Source organism: Pristiophorus japonicus, chromosome 9 (genome assembly GCF_044704955.1).
Source record: "Pristiophorus japonicus isolate sPriJap1 chromosome 9, sPriJap1.hap1, whole genome shotgun sequence".
NCBI classification, from domain to species: domain Eukaryota; kingdom Metazoa; phylum Chordata; class Chondrichthyes; family Pristiophoridae; genus Pristiophorus; species Pristiophorus japonicus.
The window spans coordinates 228,322,733-228,347,492 of record NC_091985.1 but is presented as its reverse complement, the minus strand read 5'-3'; the positions used below and the strand labels follow the sequence as shown (position 1 = coordinate 228,347,492).

At 47.6% G+C, this 24,760-nt stretch overlaps 1 long non-coding RNA gene across 3 annotated transcripts; it reads right to left on the bottom strand.

Moving 5' to 3' along the window:
* Nucleotides 1-1,473: 1,473 nt before the first annotated feature.
* On the bottom strand, nucleotides 1,474-24,319 carry LOC139273847 (uncharacterized). Of its 3 annotated transcripts, none has more exons than XR_011595402.1 (5): nucleotides 24,248-24,319; nucleotides 23,383-23,473; nucleotides 21,528-21,642; nucleotides 17,866-18,031; nucleotides 1,474-1,973 (listed from the first exon to the last, which is right to left on the bottom strand). It is a non-coding gene; the product is annotated as an uncharacterized lncRNA (long non-coding RNA). The 3 variants fall into 3 exon arrangements; XR_011595401.1 differs by lacking the exon at nucleotides 1,474-1,973 and adding an exon at nucleotides 6,214-7,391; XR_011595403.1 differs by lacking the exon at nucleotides 1,474-1,973 and adding an exon at nucleotides 6,214-7,391 and having other exon boundaries at nucleotides 23,387-23,473.
* Nucleotides 24,320-24,760: the final 441 nt, after the last annotated feature.

Genomic DNA, 24,760 nt, shown 5'->3' with positions numbered 1-24,760 from the left:
AGTTTCCGGTCTGAGTGTGGGTTTTAATGTAGACCTATCAGTTTCTGGTGTGCAAGTGTGAATTTTATTCTATATATTTCAGTATCTGGTCTATGAAAGTGATATGTTTCAATGGTGAAACAGCATAAGAACATAAGAAATAGGAGCAGGAGTAGGCCATATGGCCCCTCGAGCCTGCTCCGCCATTTAATACGATCATGGCTGAACTGATCATGGACTCAGGTCCACTTCCCTGCCTGCTCCCCATAACCCTTTATTCCATTATCAGTTAAGAAACTGTCTATCTCAGTCTTAAATTTCTTCAATGTCCCAGCTTCCACAGCTCTTTGGGGCAGCAAATTCCACAGATTTACAACCCTGTGAGAAGAAATTCCTCCTCATCTCAGTTTTTAATGGGCGGCCCTTATTCTAAAATTATGTCCCTTAGTTCTAGTCTCCCCTATCAGTATTCTCTGATCCTACTGCTCCATGTGGCTGTAAGATTCACAATGTAACTCAGCCACTTCGGATCACCGTTGGACTGACAGCTTCTGCTGCCTGTGACATTAGGATTGAGGCCAGTCCTGTGTCTCTGTGCTTTGAGTGATAATGTACTTCCTGTGTGCGAGAAGGAGCTGCCTGCACTTTTCCTTGTGTTCCGGGTGGAGGAAATATCACATTTATTCTGGCTTGTTGAAGTATTTTGCTTTGAGAATAATACCAGAACAATATTAGTTATGATATGGACAGCTGATGGGGAAAATATAAAATAAAGTTGTAATGTTTATAATAAAGTAAAGTATCTGGAGAGAGGAAACTGTGATACAAACAGTGTCCTTGTCTGACCTCACTGCAGTGCAGCGACACTCAGATTTTCCACACCAGGTGTGTAGGACGGTTCTATAGAAAGTTATCAGCATCCAGACACAACTCAAACCCAGCACTGGTCCATGAATGGGATCACCCAATTGATACAGTCGAGGTTTATATCTTCCACTCCCACAGGACTACCTGTAAAATTCTGAATCGCTTTCTGGATTATAACCACAGCTACCTGGGCTGTACAACAATTGTTCTCAGTCTATAGGAACTGAGTTAAGGGCCTGTGCAGTTAACAGAATGTCACAGAGCCCGGATCCTGATTTATCTGAGGGAGCGACAATGTATCTCTCAATCACCTTCAACACGGTTCTGGAGAACTCAACGCACCCGAAACAAAATTACCGAATTTGAAATGTCCATTTTCACACTTCTGTCCTGGTGTCTGCAATAGATGCACTTTGTGACACTCCTCACATTCTCACTGTCAGGCTGTGTTTCCACTGTTCAATGTTCAAGAACAACAGATACTGTGAGATTGGGACTGAATCAGGAACATTCACTACTGATTTGGTGAACAAAAGCAGCAATGATTTGAAAGAGTGCGGTGATTAACTTTCTCTGTTACCTTACACTGTACACACACAGCCCGAGATATCTCCGCTCCCTTCCCCCAATCACTCCATGTTCCCGAATTACTTCCTGCTCCACTCTGCCTCTTACAAGCAGCCCCCGATACCCCGACACAAAGCCCATCTGTGGACACAGTCCCAATGTGATGAGCTGCTGTAAGGAGGCTGCTGTTTGCTCCCTTACTCTGGCCCGGGATATCTCCGCTCCCTGATGAGTTCAACGGTCATCAGCCCAGCACAGAGGAAACGGTAGCCGCTGGGGGAGGGGTGCTCGCCTGTGCCTTTCCCGTCGGTTTAAACACTGGCGGGGAGAGGGTACGGGGGAGGAGCAGGCAAGTATTTCAATGCTGGAGCGTGAAGCCTGGAGGCAGATCTGGAAGCTCAGAGGCCGCTGTCTCTGCCCAACCTTTCACCCTGATTCTGGCTCCTCCTTGCCTCTCGCACGCTCTGCCTTTTTCAACTAGATCCGGGCTGGCTTCATAAACTCTCGCCATCCAGATGTGTTTATCATTCAGTTTATGTTCCTGTGAAGAATCATCATGTCTGGAAGACATAAAGGAGGCAAATGACTGGGCAAAGGTGGAGAAGTGGGGGAATCATTCATCATCTCAGTCTCTGTTACAGTATGTGAGTGTGGCTTTCATTCCTTTTCTGTCTGTCACTGGTACCGTGTGGTATGTTGGGTATCATTCTGAATCTGTCATTCTGTGATACGGTAAGTGTGTATGAAATTAATTCTGTATCTGTCAGTCACTGAGATGGGGTGCAAGTCTGAGATTCATTCTGTATCTTTCAGTGTGATAATGTGTTTGTAGACAATCAATGTGGGGAATCAACCTCGTGAACCTTCTCTGAACTGCCTCCAATGCAGAGACCAAAACTGTACGCAGTACTCCAGGTGTGGTGTTACCAATACCCGGTACAGTTGTAGCAGGTCTTCCCTACTTTTATACTCCAGCCCCCTTGCAATAAAGGCCAACATTACATTTGCCGCCTTAATTACTTGCTGTACCTGCATGCTAACTTTTTGTGTTTCATGTACAAGGACCCGTAGATCCCTCTGTACTGCAGCATTTTCTAATCTCTCCCCAATTTAAATAATAATTTGCTTTTATATTTTTCCCACCAAAGTGGATAACCTCACATTTTCCCACATTATATTCCATCTCCCAAATTTTTGCTCACTCACTCAGCCTGTCTATATCCCTTTGTAGATTCTTTGCGTCCTCCTCACAACTTGCTTTCCCACCTATCTTTGTATCATCAGCAAATTAAGCTACATTACACTTGGTCCCTTCATCCAAGTCATTAATATAGATTGTAAATAGTTGAGCTCCCAGCACTGATCCCTGTGGCACCCCATTAGGTAGTTTGCCAACCTGAAAATGACCCATTTATCCCGACTCTCTGTTTTCTGTTAGTTAGCCAATCCTCTATCCATGCTAATATATTACCCCCAACCCGGTGAGCTTTTATCTTGCGCAGTAACCTTTTATGTGGCACCTTATCAAATGCCTACTCGAAATCTAAATACACGACATCTACTGGTTCCCCTTTATTCACTTTACTCGTTACATCTTCACAGAACACCAACAAATTTGTCAAACATAATTTCCCTTTCATAAAACCATGTTGACTCTGCTTGCCTGTACCATGATTTTCTAAATGTCCTGCTGCTACTTCCTCAATAATGGACACCAGCATTTTCCCAATAACTAATGTTAGGCTAACAGTTTCCTGCTTTCTGTCTCCCTCATTTCTTAAATAGGGGAATTACATTTGCTGTTTTCCAATCCTCTGGGACCTCTCCAGGATCCAGGGATTTTTGGTAATTACAACCAATACAGCCACCATCTCTGTAGCCACTTCTTTTAATACCATAGGATGCAGGTCATTAGGTCCAGGGAACTTGTCCACCTTGTCCCTCTCCTCATAGCCCCTTGATTATCCATTATTGGGATGCTTTTAGTGTTTTCTACAGTGAAAACTGATACAAAATATTTGTTCAAATTCTCTGCCATTTCCATTTCCCATTAATTCCCCAGTCTCATCCTCTAAGGGACCAACTTAGCTACTCTCTTCCTTTTTATATACCTGTAGAATCTCTTACCGTCTCTTTTTATAGTTCTTGCTAGTTTATTCCCAATCTATCTCCTTTCCTTTTTTTTAGTTGTTCTTTGCTCTTTTCTAAAAAGTTCCCAATCTTCTGGCCTTCCACTAATCGTCGCAACATTGTATGCCTTTGTTTTCAATCTGATACCATCCTTTACTTCTTAGTTAGCCATGGCTGGTTCATTCTTCTTAAGAGTCTTTCTTTCTCACTGGAATACATCTTTGCTGCGAGTTATAAAATATCTCCTTAAATGTTTGCCACTGCTTATCTACCATCTTACTCTTCCTTTGTAATTGCCTTTAAGTTCAGAGACCCAAGTTTCTCAGCCTCAAACCGAATTTGGAATTATACCATGTTATGATCACTCTTCCCAAGAGGATCCTTTATTATGAGATCATTAATTAATCCAGTCACATTACACATTACCAGATCTAAAATAGTCTGCTTCCTCGTTGGTTCCACATTGTATTGTTCGAAGAAAACATCCAAATACACTCTTTGAACTCTTCCTCAAGGCCAATTTGATTTGTTCAATCAAAATGAAGATAAAATTCACCCATGATTATTGCAGTATTTCTTACAAGCCTCCATTTTTTATTGATTTATATGCTGCCCTGCTGTGTAGTCACCGTTAGTGGGCCTACGTACTACTCCCACCAGTGATTTCTTTCCCTTATTATTTCTTATCTCCACCCAAACTGATTCTACATCTTGATCTTCTGAGAAGAAAAGGCTGAAGTGTTTACAACCATCTTGAGCTAAAAATGCCAAGAGGATGATCCATTTCGGACTCCTCCTAAGGAAGCCAGTCTTCAACCAATTCGATTCACTCCATGTCAAGAAATGGCTGAATGCATTGGATACAGCAAAGGCTATGGGCTCCGACAACATACCTGCTGTTGTGCTCAAGACTTGTGCTCCAGAACTAGCCGCGTATCTAGCCAAGCTGTTCCAATACAGCTACAACACTGGCATTTATCAGACGATGTGGCAAACTGCCCAGGTGTGTCCTGTCCACAAAAAGCAGGACAAATCCAATCTGGCCAATTACTGCTCCATCAGTCTATTCTCAATCATCAGCAAAGTGACGGAAGGTGTCGCCAACAGTGCTATCAAGCGGCATTTACTCACCAATAACCTGCTCACCGATACCCAGTTTGGGTTCCGCCAGGAGCACTCGGCTCCAGACCTCATCACAGCCTTGGTCCAAACATGGACAAAAGAGCTGAATTCCAGAGGTGAGGTGAGAGTGACTTCCCTCAACATCAAGGCAGCATTTGACCGAGTGTGGCATCAAGGAGCCCTAGTAAAACTGAAGTCAATTGGAATCAGGGGGAAAACTCTCCACTGGCTGGAGTCATACCTAGCACAAAGGAAGATGGTTGTGGTGGTTGGAGGTCAATTATCACAGCCCCAGGACATCGCTGCAGGAGTTCCTCAGGGCAGTGTCCTAGGCCCCAACCATCTTCAGTTGCTTCATCAATGACCTTCCTTTCTTCATAAGGTCAGAAATGGGGATGTTCGCTGATGACTGCAAAGTGTTCAGTTCCATTCGCAACTCCTCAGATAATGGAGCAGTTCATGCCCGCATACAGCAAGACCTGGACAACATTCAGGCTTGGGCTGATAAGTGGCAAGTAACATTCACGACACAAAAGTGCCAGGCAATGACTATCTCCAACAAGCAAGAGTCTAACCACCGCCCCATAACATTCAATGGCATTACCATAGCCGAATCCCCTACCATCAACATCCTTGGGGTTACCATTGACCAGAAACTTAACTGGACCAGCCACATAAATACTGTGGCAACAAAAGTCAGAGGCTGGGTATTTTGTGGCGAGTGTCTCACCTCCCGATTCCCCAAAGCCTTTCCACCATGTACAAGGCACAAGTCAGGAGTGTGATGGAATATTCTGCACTTGCCTGGGTGAATGCAGCTCCAACAACACCCAAGAAGCTTGACACCATCCAGGACAAAGCAGCCCACTTGATTGGCACCCCATCCACCACCTTAAACATTCACTCCTTCCATCATCGACGTACCGTGGCTGCAGTGTTTACCATGTACAAGATGCACTGCAGCAACACGCCAAGGCTTCTTTGGCAGCACCTCCCAAACCCACAACCTCTACCACCTAGAAGGACAAGGGCAGCAGGCGCATGGGAACACCATCACCTCCACGTTCCCCTCCAATTCACACACCATGCTGATTTGGAAGCATATCGCCATTCCTTCATTATCGCTGGGCCAAAATCCTGGAACTCCCTCCCTACAGTACTGTGGGAGTATCATCACCAGACGGACTGCAGCAGTTCAAGAAGGTGGCTCACCATCATCTTGTCAAGGGCAATTATGGATGGGCAATAAATGCTAGCCTTACCAGCAACGCCCACATCACATGAACGAATAAAAAAAAAACAAACAGAACCATCTAACCTCTCAAGTCGACGTAAAAGATTCCATGATGTTATTTCGAAGCGATCTCTCCGATGTCCTGGCTAACATTTATCCCTCAACCAACATCACTAAAACAGAGGCTGTGAAAAACATTTTATAAATACAAGTCTTCCTTTAACAAAAGAGAAAAGGCTCAAAAATGGAACAGTCGGTAACAGGACATCAATTAGTCTCCTCTTGGAGAAATCCAGGAATCGACTCACTGTATGTAGGAAACAAAGCTGATTTAATTGACAGTTGTTTGACAGAGGGTGCAGAAAAGATTTACGAGAATGATTCCAGGGATGAGGGACTTCAGTTACATGGATAGACTGGTGAAGCTGGGGTTGTTCTTCTTAGAACAGAGAAGGTTGAGAGGAGATTTGGTCGAGGTGCTCTAAAATCATGAGGGGTCTGGACAGCGTAGGGAGAAAATATTCCCATTGGTGGAAGGGTGGAGAACCAGAGGACACAGATTCAAGGTGATTGGCAAAAGAACCAAAGGCGACATGAGAAAAAACGTTTTTTTAAGCAGCGAGTGGTTAGGATCTGGAATGCACGGCCTGAAAGGGTGGTGGAGGCAGATTCAATCGTAGCTTTCAAAAAGGGAATTGGATAAAAGTACCTGAAATAAAACATTTGCAGGTCTACGGGGAAAGGGCGGGGAGTGGGACTAGCTGAAGTGCTCTTGCAGAGAGCCGGCACGGGCTCGACAGTCTGAAAGGCCTTCTTCTGTGCTGTAACCATTCTATGATATCCAAAAAATTAAACTCCAGTCCAGTTATAGGGATTAATTACAACAAACCCCAACTGTCTGAGTGAACATGGTTCAGTCCTGGATATGATTAACGGCAACAATATCAGCAGAGTTCAACCGCTGCAGTCACTTGTGAACTCGCTCATGTACCAGCAGGTTGGATGAACGAGTGAATCCCTTCCCACACACGGGGCAGGTGAATGGCCTCTCTCCGTTGTGACTGCGTCGATGAGTTTCCAGCGCAGAGGGACAATTGAATCCCTTCCCACAGTCCCCACATTTCCACGGTTTCTCCGTGGTGCGGGTGTCCTTGTGTCTATCCAGGTTGGACGATCAGTTGAAGTCTCGTCCACACACACAACACGTGTACGGTTTCTCCCGGCCGTGAACGGTGCGATGTTTTTTCAGGCTGTGCAACTGGTTAAAGCTCTTTCCACAGGCAGTGCACTGGAACACTCTCACTCGGGTGTCTGTGTCTCAGTGCTTTTCCAGTCACACGAAGTTTAAAATCTTTTCCCACAGACAGAACAGACAAACGTTTATCCTTCCACATTCAAAGGCCGATGATATACAGGTGAATTGAGTAACTCTGTCAGATCTTCAAATGATTGGTTTGAGTTTCCCGTCTGCAAATCCTCCTTTTCTAATATCCTGTAAAAGGAGTTTACAAAAGTCAGCACTGGAAGTGCAGGGTAGAAATTGAGGACAGACAATCCTAATTTCTATGGAACATTCTTTCCTCTCTTGTTCCCCAAAGCTGTAAATTCCCATCCCACACACTCTCCCTCCACCCTGTGCTGAAATCCAAACTCATCGCACCACCTCCATCATTTCTTTCTTCCATCTGCAGTTTTCTCACTCCCTCTTCTCTGGTTGGATTCAGTTCTACATCCCGTCTGTGCAGACTGAGAATAAACGAGGAAATTATTTTCTCTCATGGTCACTGGGACCCTAAAGCCCCACCCGCCCTCTGCTCCTGCACCAAGATGACCATGCATCTCGATCCTGATCCTGTCAAAGAATTCGGCTAGTTACCCCGAGCGGTCAGGTCTATCACCGCGGGTCAAACATGCGTCCTACGGGCTCGTATTTGGGGTCTGAGGCCTACACCAGGTGTTTATGAAGCTGCCCATCCCACCCAGGGATACAATTCCTCCGCTGAGCCCACAAGCTCCTACCGACTCGTGGAACGTCTCTACCGCCTCAGACCACCTCCACCACTGGCACTGCACCTGCTCAGAGCACAGCCCGGTCCCACGTCTGGGCTCCTGTTGTTATTGATAGAGCACTTTACCCCTGCGCGGGGTATTGTGGTTACAGAAGTAAACGTCGCAACATTTGGTAGTGAAATGGATTGACTCAGGACAGACAGCAGGGATTATTGCAGGAAATAACACAGTGCAGTGAGAAAGGAAATGCAGTGGATGTTGTGTAGATGGATTGTCAAAAGGTGTTTGATAAGGAGCCGGACAGGAGGCTTGTTGATCAAATTAAGGCTCATGGTATTAAAGGGAGTGGGGCCGTGTGGAGAGGAAGTTGGGTAAAGGGCAGAAAACAGAGAGTAGTGGTTAATGGATGTTCTTCAGACTGGAGGGATATAAACAGTGGTGTCCCCCAGGGTCAGTGTTGGGACCATTGCTCTTAATATAGAGACAGGGTCTGGGATAGGGAATAAGCACATAAGAATTAGAAGCAGGAGTAGGCCATTTGGCCCTCAAGCCTGCTCCACCATTCAATAAGATCATATTGATTCATCAATTGATCCACCGCTACGAAAAACAATAAGAATAAAACCGGACGGACCACCCGGCATCGACCTCCACACCGGCTACGGACACGACAACGGCACACCCAGCCCAGTCTTTCTCACCAACATCTGGGGACTGGTGCCAAAATTGGGAGAGATGTCCCAGACTAGTAGAGCAACAGCCTGACATCGTCATACTCACAGAATCATACCTTTCTGCCAATGTCCCAGACTCCTCCATCACCATCCCTGGGTATGTCCAGTAGTATACAGTCGGGAGGGTGTGGCCCTGGGAGTCCTCAACATTGACTCCGGACCCCATTAAGTCTCGTGGCTTCAGGTTAAGCATGGACAAGGAAACCTCCTGCTGATTACTACCTACCGCCCTCCCTCAGCTGATGAATCAGTACTCCTCCATGTTGAACACCACTTGGAAGAAGCACTGAGGGTAGCAAGGTGCACAGAATATACTCTGGGTGGGGGACTTTAATGTTCATCAAGACTGGCTCGGTAGCACCACTACTGACCGAGCTGGCCGAGTGCTGAAGGACATAGCTGCCAGACTGGGCCTGCAGCAGGTGGTGAGAGAACCAACACGAGGGGAAAACCCTACTTGCACCCATCCCTTCGGAAAGGGCACGAGAGTGGGAGCAGCGGTAAGCCTACAAAGGGCGTGAGTCAGCCGAGCAGACAGCCGAAACAGCATCAAGTGACCTGGGAGGGTAAGAAGTAAAAAGATTCAAAGTGTGACATCATAGGAAAGCAGGGAAGTGATTGGTTGGTCAGTTTTTCTTTCTTTTCTTGGCCATTGGGTTTAAATTAAGAGCTGGGATTAAAAATCTAAACTTTCAAAACGTGAAAACTTAACTAAATACATTCGAGATGGCAGGGCAGGCGATGTGTTACTGCTGCTGCATGTGGGAGCTGGTTGACCCCATTGAGGTCCACGGCGACCACATCTGCAGTAAGTGTTGGCTGCTCGAGGAACTTCGGCTCCACGTTGATGAGCTGGAGTCCGAGCTGCAGACACTGCGGCACATCAGGGAGGGGGAGAGTTACCTGGACCCTGTGTTCCAGGAGGCAGTCACAGCCCTTAGATTCATTCATTCAACTTTGGTCCGTGGTCAGGGACAGGAGGGTGTGACTACGAGCGAGGCAGCTGTGGGGACCCAGGAGGTAGTGATGGAGGAGCCTCAGCCCTTGCAATTGTCCAACAGGTACGAGATTCTTGTTCCCTGTTTGGACGAGGGCAGGGACTGCAGGGAGGATGAGCAAACTGATCACAGCGCCATGGTACAGGAGGCCATTCAAGTGGGAGGAAACAGTATAGTTTCGGAGATAGATACTGTTCTCTGCAGCCGAGTGCGTGAGTCCCGAAGGCTGTGATGCCTGCGCGGTGCCAAGGTTAAGGACATCTCCTCTGGGCTGAAGAGGAATTGGAGTAGGAGGGGGAAGATCCAGTTGTCGTGGTCCACGTAGGTACCAATGACATAGGTAGAACAAAGAAAGGGGTTCTACTGAAGGGTTTTGAGCAGCTAGGGGCTAAATTAAAAAGCAGAACCACAAAGGCAATAATCTCTGGATTACTACCTGAGCCACGAGCAAACATATTTCGGTGAGAAGGAAAGACTTTAAGCGACGGGAGAACTATCCGCGGTTAATGAAGGAAGTAAAGGACGGTATCAAATTGAAAACAATGGCATACAAAGTGGCCAAGATTAGTGGGAGGCCAGAGCATTGGCAAATGTTTTTAAAAACAGCAAATGATGACTAAAGAAATAATAAAGAGAGGGAAGGTAGATTATGAGAGTAAACTAGCAAGCAATATAAAAAGAGATTCTACAGGTATGTAAAAAGGATAGGGTAGCTAAAGTAAACGTTGGTCCTTGGAGGATGAGACTGGGAATTAATAATGGGGAACGTGGAAATGGCAGAGACTTTGAACAAATATTTTGTATCAGTCTTCACTGTAGAAGACACTAAAAACACCCCAATAATAGATAATCAAGGGGCTATAGAGAGGGAGGAACTTAAAGCAATCACTAAAGAAAAAGGACTCTAGTAAAATAATGGGATAAAAGGTGGAAAAGTCCCCTGGACCTGATGGCTTACAATCTTGGGTCTTAATACACAGTAATGCTCCCTCTACACTGTCCCATCAAACAATGCCAGAGCAGATACAGCACAGGTTAGATACAGAGTAAAAATCCCCCTGCACTCCCATATCAAACACTCCCAGGCGAGGTACAGCACAGATTAGATACAGAGTAAAGCTTCCTCTACACCGGCCAACAAACATTCCAAGGGCAGGTAAAGCATGGGTTAGGCAGAGGGTAAAGCTTCCTCTATACTCCCCTATCAAACAATGCCAGGGCAGGTACAGCACGGGTTAGATGTAGAACAAATCTCCATCCAAACTGCCCCATCAAACATTCCTAGGGCAGGTACAGCCCAGATTAGATATAGCGGAAAGCTCCCAGAACACTGTCCCATCAAACACTCAAGGCAGGTACAGCAAGGATTAGATACAGAGCAAATCTCCCTCACCACTGTCCCATCAAAACCTCAAAGGATGGATATAGAACATAAGAAATAGGAGCAGGAGTAGGCCATTTGGCCCCTCGAGCCTGCTCTGCCATTCAATAAGATCATGCCTGATCTGATCCGGGCCTCAACTGCACTTCCCCTCCCGCTCCCCATAACCCTGGACTCCCTTATCCTTCAAAAATCTGTCTATCCTCACATTAAATACATTCAATGACCCAGCCTCCACAGATCTCTGAGGTAGAGAATTCCAAAGATTTATGACCCTCAGATAAGAAATTCCTCCTCATTTCAGTTTTAAACAGGTGACCTCTTATTCTGAAACTATGCCCCCAGTTCTAGATTCCCCCAAGAGGGGAAACATCCTCTCTGTATCTACCCTGTCAAGCCCCCTTAAAATCTTATACGTTTCAATAAGATCACCTCTAAGTCTTCTAAACTCCAATGTGTACAGGCCCAACCTGCTTTACCTTCCTTCATATGACAATCCCTTCATCTCAGGAATCAACCTCGTGAAACTTCTCTGAACTGGCTCCAGTGCAAGTATACCCCTCCTTAAATAAGGAGACCAAAACTGTACGCAGTTCTCCAGGTGTGGTCTTAGCAACGACCTGTACAGTTCTTACTTTTATACTCCATCCCCCTTGCAATAAAAGGACAACATTCCATTTGTCTTCCTAATTACTTGCTGTACCTGCATGCTAAATGTTTGTGTTTAATGTACAAGGACCCCCAGATCCCTCTGTACCACCGCATTTTGTAATCTCTCCCCATTTAAATAATAATTAGCTTTTTTATTTTTCCTACCAAAGTGGATAACCTCACATTTTCCCACATTATACTCCATCTGCCAATTTTTTGCCCACTCACTTAGCCTCTCTATATCCCTTTGTAGATTCTTTGCGTCCTCCTCACAACTTCCTAGGTTAGCACAGGTTCAGTGCACGGTAAATCTCCGTCTACATTAGCCCATCAAACACGCCCAGGACAGGTACAGCATGGATTAGATACATTGTAAAGTTGCCTCTACACTGTCACATCAAATACTCTCAGGGCAGGTCCAGCACGGGTTAGGTACCAATTAAAGCTCCCTCTAACTGTCCCATCAAACATTGCCAGAGAAGGTGCAGCACGGGTGAGATACAGAGCAAAGCTCCCTCTGCACTGTCCCAAAAACACTGCCAGGGCAGGTATAGCCCGTGTTAGATACAGAATAAACCTCTATCTACACTGTCCCATCCAAAACTCCCAGGGCAGGTATAGCATGGGCCAGATACAGAGTAAAGCTTCCTCTTCACCGCCCCATCAAACACTCGCAGGGCATGTATAGCATGGGTCAGATACAGAGTATAGTTCCCTCTACACTGTCCCATCAAACACTCCCAGAGCAGGTACAGCAGGGGTCAGAAACAGAGTAAGGCTTCGTCTACACTGTCCCATCAAATATTTGCAGGGCAGGTACAGCACGGATTAAATAGAATAAACCTCCCTCTATATTGTCCCACCAGACACTCCCAAGGGCAGGTACAGTACTGGTTGGATACAGAGTAAATCTCCCTCTACACTGTCCCATACAATACTCCCAGGGCAGGTACAGCAAGGATTAGAAACAGAGTAAACCTCATTCTACACTGTCCCATCAAACACAACTAGGGCAGGTAGAGTACTGGTTAGATACAGAGGAAAGCTTCCCCTACACCAACCCATCAAAGCTCACAGGACAGGTAGAGTATGGGTTAGATACAGAGCAAAGCTCCCTCTGCAGTGTCCCATCAATCACTCACAAGGCAGGTACAGCACAGGTTATGCAGAGAGTAAAGTTCTCTCTACACTGTTCCATCAGACACTACCAGGGCAGGTACAGCACTGATTAGATATAGCGTAAAGCTCTCTGTACACTGTCCTGTCAAAAACTCCCGGGGCATGTACAGCATGGGTTAGATACAGAGTAATACTCCCTCTACACTGTCCCATCAAACATTCCCAGGGCAGGTACAGCATGGGTTAGATACAGAGTAATCCTCACTCTACACTGTCGCATCAAATACTCCCAAGGACAGATATGGAATATAAGAAATAGGAGCAGAGTCGGCCATTTGGCCTCTCGAGTCTGCTCCACCATTCAATAAGATCATGGCTGATCAGATCCAGGCCTCAACTCCACTTCCCCACCCAATCCCCATATCCTTGACTCCCTTATCTTTCAAAAATCTGTCTATTCCCACCTTAAATACATTCAATGACCCAGCCCCCACAGCTCTGTGAGGTAATGAATTCCAAAGATTCACAACCCTCAGAGAAGAAATTGCTCCTGATTTCCCTTTTAAATGAGTGACCCCTTATTCTCAAACTATGCCCCCTAGTGTTAGATTCCCCCACGTGGGGAAACATCCTTTCTGTATCTACCCCGTCAAGCCCCATCCGAATCTTATACGTTTCAATAAGATCACCTCTACGTCTTCTAAACTCCAATGAATACAGGCCCAACCTGCTTTACCTTCCTTCATATGACAACCCCTTCATCTCAGCAATCAACCTCGTGAACCTTCTCTGAACTGCCTCCAGTGCAAGTATATCCTTCCTGAAATAAGGAGACCAAAACTGTACGCAGTACTCCAGTTGTGGTCTTACTAATGCCATGTACAGTTGGAGCAGGACTTCCCTACTTTTATACTGCAACTCCCTTGCAATAAAGGCCAACATTCCATTTGCCTTCCTAATTAATTGCAGTAACTGCATGCTGAATGTTTGTGTTTCATGTACAAGGACCCCCAGATCCCTCTGTACCACTGTATTTTCTAATCTCTCACAATTTAAATAATAATTTGCTTTTTTATTATTCCTACTAATGTGGATACCCTCACATTTTCCCACATTATACTCCATCTGCCAAAACTTTGCCCACTCACTTAGCCTATCTATATTAGTTTATAGATTCTTTGCATCCTCCTCACAACTTGCTAGGTTAGCACAGGTTAGATACAGAGTAAACCTCTCTCTACATTATTCCATCAAACACTCCCAATGTAGGTACAACATGGGTTAGGTGCAGAGTAAAGCTCCCTCTGCGCTGTCCCAGAAACACTCCCAAGGCAAGTACAGCATGGGTTAGATACAGAGCAAAGCTCCCTCTGCACTGTCCCATCAAACACTCGCACAGCAGGTACAGCACGGGTTAGATACAGAGTAAAGCTCCCTCTACACCGTCCCATCAAACACTCGCACAGCAGGTACAGCACGGGTTAGATACAGAGTAAAGCTTCCTCTACGCTGTCCCATCAAACACTCACAGGGCAGGTATAGCACGGATTGGATGCAGCATAAAGTTTCCTCTACACTGTCCCATCAAATACTTCCAAGGTGGATACAGTACACGTTAGATGCAGCATAAAGCCCAATTTATACTGTCCCGTCAAACACTCCCATGGCAGGTACAGCACGGGTTAGATACAGAGTAAACCTCCATCTACACTGTCCTATCAGACACTCCCAGGACAGGTACAGCTTTGGATAAATACAGAGTAAAACTCCCTCCACACTATCCCATCAAACAATGCCTGGGCAGGCACAGCACAGATTAGATACAGAGTTGCCCATGTAGTGGCTGGCGTGCAACGGCCACCATACGTTAAAAAAAGCCACGCACAGGCATCTTCCACCCTTCAGCATATAGTTCAGGACCTGGAATATTAGGTCCTTCATTGAAACACCTGTGAACTCATCCTTTTTTGGCGTGGAAGCAAGTCATCCTTGTTTGCAGATGACACTAAGCTGGGTGGCAGTGTGAGCTGTGAGGAGGATGCCAAGAGGCTGCAGGGTGACTTGGACAGGTTAGGTGAGTGGGCAAATGCATGGCAGATGCAGTATAATGTGGATAAATGTGAGGTTATCCACTTTGGTGGCAAAAATAGGAAGGCAGAATATTATCTAAATGGTGACAGATTAGGAAAAGGGGAGGTGCAACAAGACCTGGGTGTCATGGTACATCAGTCATTGAAAGTTGGTATACAGGTACAGCAGGCGGTGAAGGCGGCAAATGGTATGTTGGCCTTCATAGCTAGGGGATTTGAGTATAGGAGCAGGGAGGTCTTACTGCAATTGTACAGGGCCTTGGTGAGGCCTCACCTGGAATATTATGTACAATTTTGGTCTCCTAATCTGAGGAAGGACATTCTTGCTATTGAGGGAGTGCAGCGAAGGTTCACCAGACTGATTCCCGGGATGACAGGACTGACATATGAAGAAAGACTGGATCGACTCGGCTTATATTCACTGGAATTAGATGCAGGAAGAATGTTCCCGATGTTGGGGAAGTCCAGAACCAGGGGTCACAGTCTAAGGATAAAGGGTAAGCCATTTAGGACCGAGCTGAGGAGAAACTTCTTCACTCAGAGAATTGTAAACCTGTGGAATTCTCCACCACAAAACATTGTTGAGACCAGTTCGTTAGATATATTCAAAAGGGAGTTCGATGTGACCTTTATGGCTAAGGGATCAAGTGGTATGGAGAGAAAGCAGGAATGGGGTACTGAAGTTGCATGATCAGCCATGATCATATTGAATGGTGGTGCAGGCTAGAAGGGTCGAATGGCCTACTCCTGCACCTATTTTCTATGTTTCAAGGGACTGCCAATGATGATGATGAGATACAGAGTAAACCTCCCTCTACACTGTCCCATCAGATTCAACTCGGGCAGATAGAGTACAGGTTAGATTCAGATGAAAGCTTCCCCTACAGCGACCCATCAAAGCTCACAGGGCAGGCAGAGCACGGGTTAGATACAGAACAAAGCTCCCTCTACACTGTCCCAACAAACAATCCCAGAACAGGTACAGCATGGGGTTCGGTAAAGAGGGAAGCTCCCTTTATACTGTCCCATCAAGCACTCCCAGGACAGGGACAGCACGAATTAGATACACAGTAAATCTGTGCCAGAGGAAACTGTATCCCAGTGAGAGTCAGTGTCAGAGGAAATTGTACCCCAGTGAGAGTCAATGCTAGAGGAAACTGTACCCCAGTGAGAGTCAGTGCCAGAGGAAACTGTACCCCAGTGAGAGTCAGTGTCAGAGGAAACTGTACCCCAGTGAGAGTCAATGCTAGAGGAAACTGTATCCCAGTGAGAGTCAGTGCCAGAGGAAACATGCAACAGAGCCTGGTGTCCAGTCGTCTTGGATCCCCTTGCCAAGCCCGTGTGGTAGCTAATGTGCAAGGGCCACCTCACGTTAAAATAATTCACGCTGTTAGCAATACAAAACAATCCTCTTCCTCTGCAATTATCAATCTATTGCAATTCCCCATGCCTGTAGTTTTGTTATTACAATTCAAAATATCTTCAGTTATCAGCTACAAATTGCATTTGTATCGCGCCTTAAACATAGTAAAATGTCCCAAGGCGCTTCACAGGACCGTTATCAAACAGAATTTGACACCCAGTCACATAGGAAATATTAGCACAGGATTAAAAGCTTGTTTAAAAGGGTAGTTATTAAGGAGCATTTTGAAGGTGGAGGGTTAAGGGAGGGAATTCCAGAGCTTATGGCCTCGGCAGCTGAAGGTACGGCCAACAATATTGGAGGGGTGAAAATTAGGGCTGCTCAAGAGGCCAGAGTTGGAGGAATACAAAGATCTCTGAAGGTTGTAGGGCTGGAGGAGGTTACAGCAATAGGGAGGGGCAAGATCCTGGATGGATTTCAAAACAAGGATGGAGCAGGAGCCAATGTAGTTCAGTGAGCACAGGGGTGATGGGTGAATGGAAATTGGTACAAGTTGGGATGAGAGGGCTGAGGACAGATTGAGTAGAATAGGCCTATATTCTCTGGAGTTTAGAAGAATGGAAGGTGATATCATTGAAACATAGAATTGACACGGGCTGGATAGTCTCGAGCTAGGGGTTCTAGTATTAGGATAAGAGATCGGCCATTTAAGACTGAGATGAGATATTTCTTCACTTAAGAGTTGTGAATCTTTGAAATTCTGTATTGAATAGAGATCTTACTGAATGGTGGAGCAGACGGGAGGGGCCGTATGGCCTACACCTGCTGCTATTTCTTGTGTTCTTATGTGCTTGCGGAGCGTGCGAGGCCAATCAGGAGAGCAATGGAATAGTCCAATGTAGTGGTAACAGAGACAGGGATGAGGGTTTGAGCAGATGAGCTGAGGAAGGGGCAGAGACCGGCGATGTTATGGAGCTGGAAGTAAACGTACTTGGTGATTGAGGGAATATGGATTCGTAAACTCATCTCAGGGTCAAGTACGACGCCAATCAATAAATTGCAACCCTCCATATCTGTGTTTCAGTTTATTAGAATACTATATACCTCGAGTGATCAATGCTTCAATAGTAGTACTTATCAATAGATTTTCTGTTAATTCCAAATGTTCATGAATGAATAACTGATTCTGTCAGTGATAGGCCGTGCTGGTATTTCAGATTGGTCTGTGCATCGTGATCAATGAATTGACTATGATGCTTCCAGTTCAATCTTTCCAATGGCTTTCTCACCAGATGGGAAATATTTGAACATTGAGATCTGATGGTGTCGGTGTGAGTTCAGTCCCACCTAATGTAGAGACGCGTCCATCTGCTGGGCTCTGCCTCAAACTGGAGTCACCTCTTAGATCAAAGTCCTTTACTCTAAAACATACACAAGATTCACTGTGACTGTGTTTAGAGACAGAAACTGATCTCACTTCACATCCCATTGCACGGCCTCATGCTGGATAATTGTGCTCGGTGGTCAGTCTCTCCCAGTCTCATTTCCTGTCTTACCTTGTAACTTGTGTGTACTGTCTACAGGACCGGTGTGTATCTGAGTAAATGGCACTTCTCTTACCTTTCTCGCCTGTCGATCTATTGAAGCACTTTCAATCGGAAAGGTCTCCCTGGTTGGTGATCTCACAATCCTGTGCTGGGTCACTTGATGTTGTTCCTCAGTCCACAATCCCTGTTTCCTTCGATCTGTGGAACTTTCTCAATCACTCCGCCATTCACCAGGAGATCTAATTATCACAGGGCAGAAAATTAGAAGAATATTAAAGTTGTGAAGTGGAATGTAGTGTAAAGTGTTTTTCCAATGTTTCAGAAAAGTATATGTCCAGTATTTCTGTTTGATTTTATCCTATTCCTCAAGATTCCTGTCCCGCCCGTCTGGACTTACAGAAAATCACCAGAATTCTCCCCGGCCTAGGCGCTGTCCGATCTCACTGGGCCCTCGGGTTACACACTGTTGGATCTCACTGAGCCCTCGGGTTACACACTGTCTGATCTCACTGGGCCCCCGGGTTACACACTGTCTGATCTCACTGGGCCCTGGGTTACACGCTGTCTGATCTCACTGGGCCCCCGGGTTACACACTGTCTGATCTCACTAGGCCTCCGGGTTACACACTGTCTGATCTCACTGGGCCCCCCGGGTTACACACTGTCTGATCTCACTAGGCCTCCGGGTTACACACTGTCTGATCTCACTGGGCCCCCCGGGTTACACACTGTCTGAGCTCACTGGGCCCCCGGGTTACACACTGTCTGATCTCACTGGGCCCCCGAGTTACACACTGTCTGATCTCACTGGGCCCCCGGGTTACACACTGTCTGATCTCACTGGGCCCCCGGGTTACACATGGTCTGATCTCACTGGGCCCCCGGGTTACACACTTTCTGATCTCACTGGGCCCCTGGGTTACACACTGTCTGATCTCACTGGGCCCCCGTGTTACACACTGTCTGATCTCACTGGGCCCCCGGGTTACACGCTGTCTGATCTCACTGGGCCCCCGGGTTACACGCTGTCTGATCTCACTGGGCCGCCGGGTGACACACTGTCTGATCTCACTGGGCCCCTGGGTTACACAATGTCTGATCTCACTGGGCCCCCTGGTTACATACTGTCTGATCTCACTGGGCCCCCGGGTTACACACTGTCTGATCTCACTGGGCCCCCGGGTTACACGCTGTCTGATCTCCCCCGGGTTACACACTGTCTGATCTCACCGGGCCCCCGGGTTACACACTGTCTGATCTCACTGGGCCCCTGGGTTACACACTGTCTGATCTCACTGGGCCCCAGGTTACACACTGTCTGATCTCACTGGGCCCCCCGGGTTACACACTGTCTGATCTCACTAGGTCTCTGGGTTACACACTGTCTGATCTCACTGGGCCCCCGGGTTACACACTGTCTGATCTCACTGGGCCCCGGGTTACACACTGTCTGATCTCACTGGGCCCCCGGGTTACAGAGTGTCTGATCTCACTGGGCCCCCGGGTTACACACTGTCTGATCTCACTGGGCCCCCGGGTTACACGCTGTCTGATCTCACTGGGCCCCCGGGTTACACGCTGTCTGATCTCACTGGGCCCCCCGGGTTACACACTGTCTGATCTCACTAGGCCTCCGGGTTACACACTGTCTGATCTCACTGGGCCCCCCGGGTTACACACTGTCTGAGCTCACTGGGCCCCCGGGTTACACACTGTCTGATCTCACTGGGCCCCCGGGTTACACACTGTCTGATCTCACTGGGCCCCCGGGTTACACACTGTCTGATCTCACTGGGCCCCCGGGTTACACATGGTCTGATCTCACTGGACCCCCGGGTTACACACTGTCTGATCTCACTGGGCCCCTGGGTTACACACTGTCTGATCTCACTGGGCCCCCGGGTTACACACTGTCTGATCTCACTGGGCCCCCGGGTTACACGCTGTCTGATCCCACTGGGCCCCCGGGTTACACGCTGTCTGATCTCACTGGGCCGCCGGGTGACACACTGTCTGATCTCACTGGGCCCCTGGGTTACACAATGTCTGATCTCACTGGGCCCCCTGGTTACATACTGTCTGATCTCACTGGGCCCCCGTGTTACACACTGTCTGATCTCACTGGGCCCCCGGGTTACACGCTGTCTGATCTCCCCCGGGTTACACACTGTCTGATCTCACCGGGCCCCCGGGTTACACACTGCCTGATCTCACTGGGCCCCGGGTTACACACTGTCTGATCTCACTGGGCCCCCCGGGTTACACACTGTCTGATCTCACTAGGCCTCCGGGTTACACACTGTCTGATCTCACTGGGCCCCCAGGTTACACACTGTCTGATCTCACTGGGCCCCGGGTTACACACTGTCTGATCTCACTAGGCCCCCGGGTTACAGAGTGTCTGATCTCACTGGGCCCCCGGGTTACACACTGTCTGATCTCACTGGGCCCCTGGGTTACACGCTGTCTGATCTCACTGGGCCCCCGGGTTACACGCTATCTGATCTCACTGGGCCCCCGGGTTACACTCTGTCTGATCTCACTGGGCCCCCGGGTTACACACTGTCTGATCTCACTGGGCCCCCGGGTTACACACTGTCTGATCTCACTGGGCCCCCGGGTTACACACCGTCTGATCTCACTGGGCCCCGGGTTAAGCACTGTCGGATCTCACTGGGCCCCCGGGTTACACACTGTCTGATCGCACTGGGCCCCCGGGTTACACACTGTCTGATCTCACTGGGCCCCCGGGTTACACACTGTCTGATCTCACTGGGCCCCGGGTTACACAGTGTCTGATCTCAATGGGCCCCCGGGTTACACACTGTCTGATCTCACTGGGCCCCGGGTTACACACTGTCTGATCTCACTGGGCCCCCGGGTTACATATGGTCTGATCTCACTGGGCCCCCGGGTTACACACTGTCTGATCTCACTGGGCCCCCGGGTTACACATGGTCTGATCTCACTGGGCCCCCGGGTTACACACTGTCTGATCTCACTGGGCCCCCGGGTTACACATGGTCTGATCTCACTGGGCCCCTGGGTTATACGCTGTCTGATCTCACTGGGTCCCCCCGGGTTACACACTGCCTGATCTCACTGGGCCCCCGGGTTACACACTGTCTGATCTCACTGGGCCGCCGGGTTACACAGGATTTTTACCTTTATATGTCAGTTTGTGCAAAGTGAATGTGGGATTCATTCTGTATCTCTCATTCTGGAGTAAGTGTGTGTGTGTTTCCTCTGTACCTGTCAATTTCTGGTATGTGAGTGTGGGTTTTATTCTGTATCTGTCAGTTTCTGTATCTGTGTGTTGCTTTTATTCTGTATCTGTCAGTTTCTGGTATGTGAGTGTATGTTTTATCCTATATCTGTGAAATTTAGAGATCAGAGACAGCCCTAAAAGACAATAGTTTTTCACATTATAGTCGACAAATGTGATTCAAAAATATTTGGAGTAGAGACGAGCTATTAATACGTTATATAAACCATATTTGTCAGGGGTACAGTGAGTGAATGTGGAATTCATTCTGTATCTGTCAGTCTGTGGTACAGTGAGTGAGTGTGGGATTAATTCTGTATCTGACAGTCTGTGGTACAGTGAGTGAGTGTGGGATTCACTCTGTATCTGTCAGTCTGTGGTACAGTGAGCGAGTGTGGGATTAATTCTGTATCTGTCAGAAATGCAAGTGTTTGTTGTTGCTGTAGAAATGAAGCTTTTCAGTTACTTACGGTGGTTAACATTTACACAGAAGAAAATATCAGAAGCAGCCTCATGGATAACCATCGGGAAAGTGCTGTTACTGGTGAGATCACGATGTGCTCGATGCAAACTTGGCTAATAACCCTAGAGGTGATGGAACAGAAAGCAACATTTGGGAATGTTTGAGCGAGATGAGAAAACATAATCAGCGCGAGGAGCGTCGATCAGAGAGCTGGTGGGCAAGAAGCATTGAGCTCCTGTTTACTGCCCGATGCTATTTACAAAACAACGGGGAAGAACAGTCCCTGAATCTGTGAACTTGAGGAGGCCTTTCAACACATGGAACCTGGAGGCAAATCATCCCTTTGAGCCTGTTCTATAAGGAACAGGAGGAGGCCATTCAGTCCCTCGAGCCTGTTACATTGGAACAGGAGGAGGTCATTCAGTCCCTCGAGCCTGTTACATAAGGAACAGGAGGAGGCCATTCAGTCCCTCGAGCCTGTTACATTGGAACAGGAGGAGGTCATTCAGTCCCTCGAGCCTGTTACATAAGGAACAGGAGGAGGCCATTCAGTCCCTCGAGCCTGTTACATAAGGAACAGGAGGTGGCCATTCAATCCCTCGAGTTTGTTGCACAGGTACAGGAGGTGGGCATTCAGCACCTCAGCCTTGCTATAAAGGAATTGGTGGAGGCGATGCATCGACTGGATACTGTTACACAGGAATAGAGGAGGCCATCCATCCTCTGGAACCTTTCACATCAGAATAGGAGGAGGCCATTCAGATCCTCAAGCATGTTATGTAGGAACTGGAGAAGGCCATTCAGCCCCCTGAGAATGTTATAGGAACTGGAAGAGGCCAATAAGCCAGTCGCACATGTTATATTGCGACTGGAGGAGGCCACTCATCCCGTCTAACTTATTATACAGGAACAGGAGATGGCTGTTCAGCACCGAATGTTGTTAGACAGGAACAGGATGAGGCCATTCTTCCCCTCGAGCCTGTTACATTGGATCAGGAGGATGCCATTCAGCCCTTCCATTCTGTTACGTGGGAAGAGGAAATTCAGCCTCTCTAACATTAGAAACACAAGCAGACTACTCAGCCTTTGATTCTGTGACATGGGAACAGCAGGATGTTTTTCATCCCCTCGAGCTACTTACATTAGGAACAGGAGAAGACCACTCAGTCCCTCGGGTCTGTTATATAGGAACAGGAGTAGGCCAATTCCACCCCTCGGAACTGTTAACCAGGAACAGGAGGTTGGCATTCAGCCCCTCGAGCCTGTTACAGAGGAATTGGAGGAGGCCATTCAGCCCCTCCTGCATGTTATATAGGAACTGGAGAGGGCCATTCAACAACTGGAGTTAAAAAGCAATAGGACGATGCAATTCTGCCCCTCGGGTCTGTTACATTAGGAATAGGGCAAGGGCAATCATCCCCACGGGATTGTTTCATGGGAACAGGAGGAGGGCATTCAGCCCATCGAGTTTGTTACATAGGAACTGGAGGAGGCTATTCAGTGCCTGGAGTCTGTTACACAGGAATAGAAGTGACTATTCAGTCCCTGGAGCCTGTTACATAAGAACTAAAGGAGGCCATTCATTCCATTCCAGCCCAATACATAAGTGCAGGGCAAGATCATTCTGCCCCTAGAGCTTGTTACATAGGAATAAGAGGAGGCCATTAAGCCCCTTGTGTTTATTACATTAGGAACTGGAGAAGGCCACTCAGTATCTCCAGTCTGTCAAATTAGGAACAGGAGGTGGCCATCAGCCCCCTCGGGCCTGTTACACAGGAATAGGAGGAGGCCATTCAACACCACAAACATGTTTAATTCGGATAAACTGTCTGTGTATCTGCACACTGTGATAGGTGCCGTACCTACTGTGTGTGAGAAGGAGCTGGTTGCACTGTTCCTTATGTCTCAGGTGGAGGAAACTTCACATGTGTTCCGGTTCCTTCAATTCCTTGCCTGTAGGAGAAGGTATCTCTGATTATTCAAGAATAGGAGGGGTAGAAAAGATTAAAGTGATGAATGTAATCGTTCAAATAATATTAATTATGAACATTCACAAAGGGAAGCCAGCGATACAAACAGTGTCAGTGTCTGACTCCACTGCAGTACTGCAGCACTCAGCTTCTGCACACCAAGTGTGTTGGGCAGATTTACAGCAATTTACTGACATCTAGACACAACCCAACCCCTGCCCTGCTTCAGGAATGGGACTACCCGATGGGGCACGGACTTTTACACAGCTCAGATTGCTGCTCCCCTCTCCCAGGGCACTAACCGTTCAACCAAAAACAAAGAGCCGCTGTTTAAAACATGTCCTTCACATTTCTCACCCGGTGCTTGCAATCGATGCTCCTTGTATAAATCCTCAGTGTCCGGCTCTGCTTCCACTGCTCGCTGTCCAATGACAACAAACACGGTGAGACTGGAACTAAAGCAGGAACGTTCACTACTGGTTTGCAGGGAGAAAGCAGCAATGATTGTAAACAGCAGATCCTTCCCATTCTGTCTCCCTTACCCGGGACACACGCTGTCCACACACAGCCCGAGAATGGCCTCTCCCTTCCCTCACTCACTTCACTCAGACCAGTTCTTGCTCCACTCCGCCTGTTACACACAGTCCCCAACTCCCCCTGAACTTCCCCCGGACTCAGTGCTGATCTCTGAGCCCATCTGCGGACACGCTCCCAAAGCGATGTGCTGCTGTAAGGAGGCTGCTGCTCGCTGCCTTACCCCGGGGCCGCGGTGTCTCCATTCCCGGCTGTTTAAACCATCTTCTTCCGCTCACTGAGTGAATGGCGCTCACAGGCAGGGCTGGGGGAGGGGAGGGCGCATGCGCTCTTCTGCTCACTGGAAATCGACACAGGGGGCGGGGCTTATCCGCGCATGCGCAACTCTCCGCAACAATTCAGCCTTTAAAAATCAAAGTGAACTTTTCCCGATTTACTTTTATCAGAATCTGAGCAAAGGAACTGGGCCTGGGGGGCAAGGACAGAGAATGTTTAAAGCTGGGAGCCTTGTCCCTTTGAGATGCTCAATTTGCGATCATTCCGTGCAGGGTGTTTTTCTCTTCATGAGCCCGTCCTCACGAAGCAATCCTGCAGAAACATCGGCGGGACGGGGGAGTAGGAGTGTTTGCTGGGACTGTGCAGGAGTTAATATCTGACAGAAACTGTCCCAGTTTAGCTTAATCAGAGTGAAACACTCGGTCACTGAGAGTAATAACGAACGGCCCTAAGCTGCAAG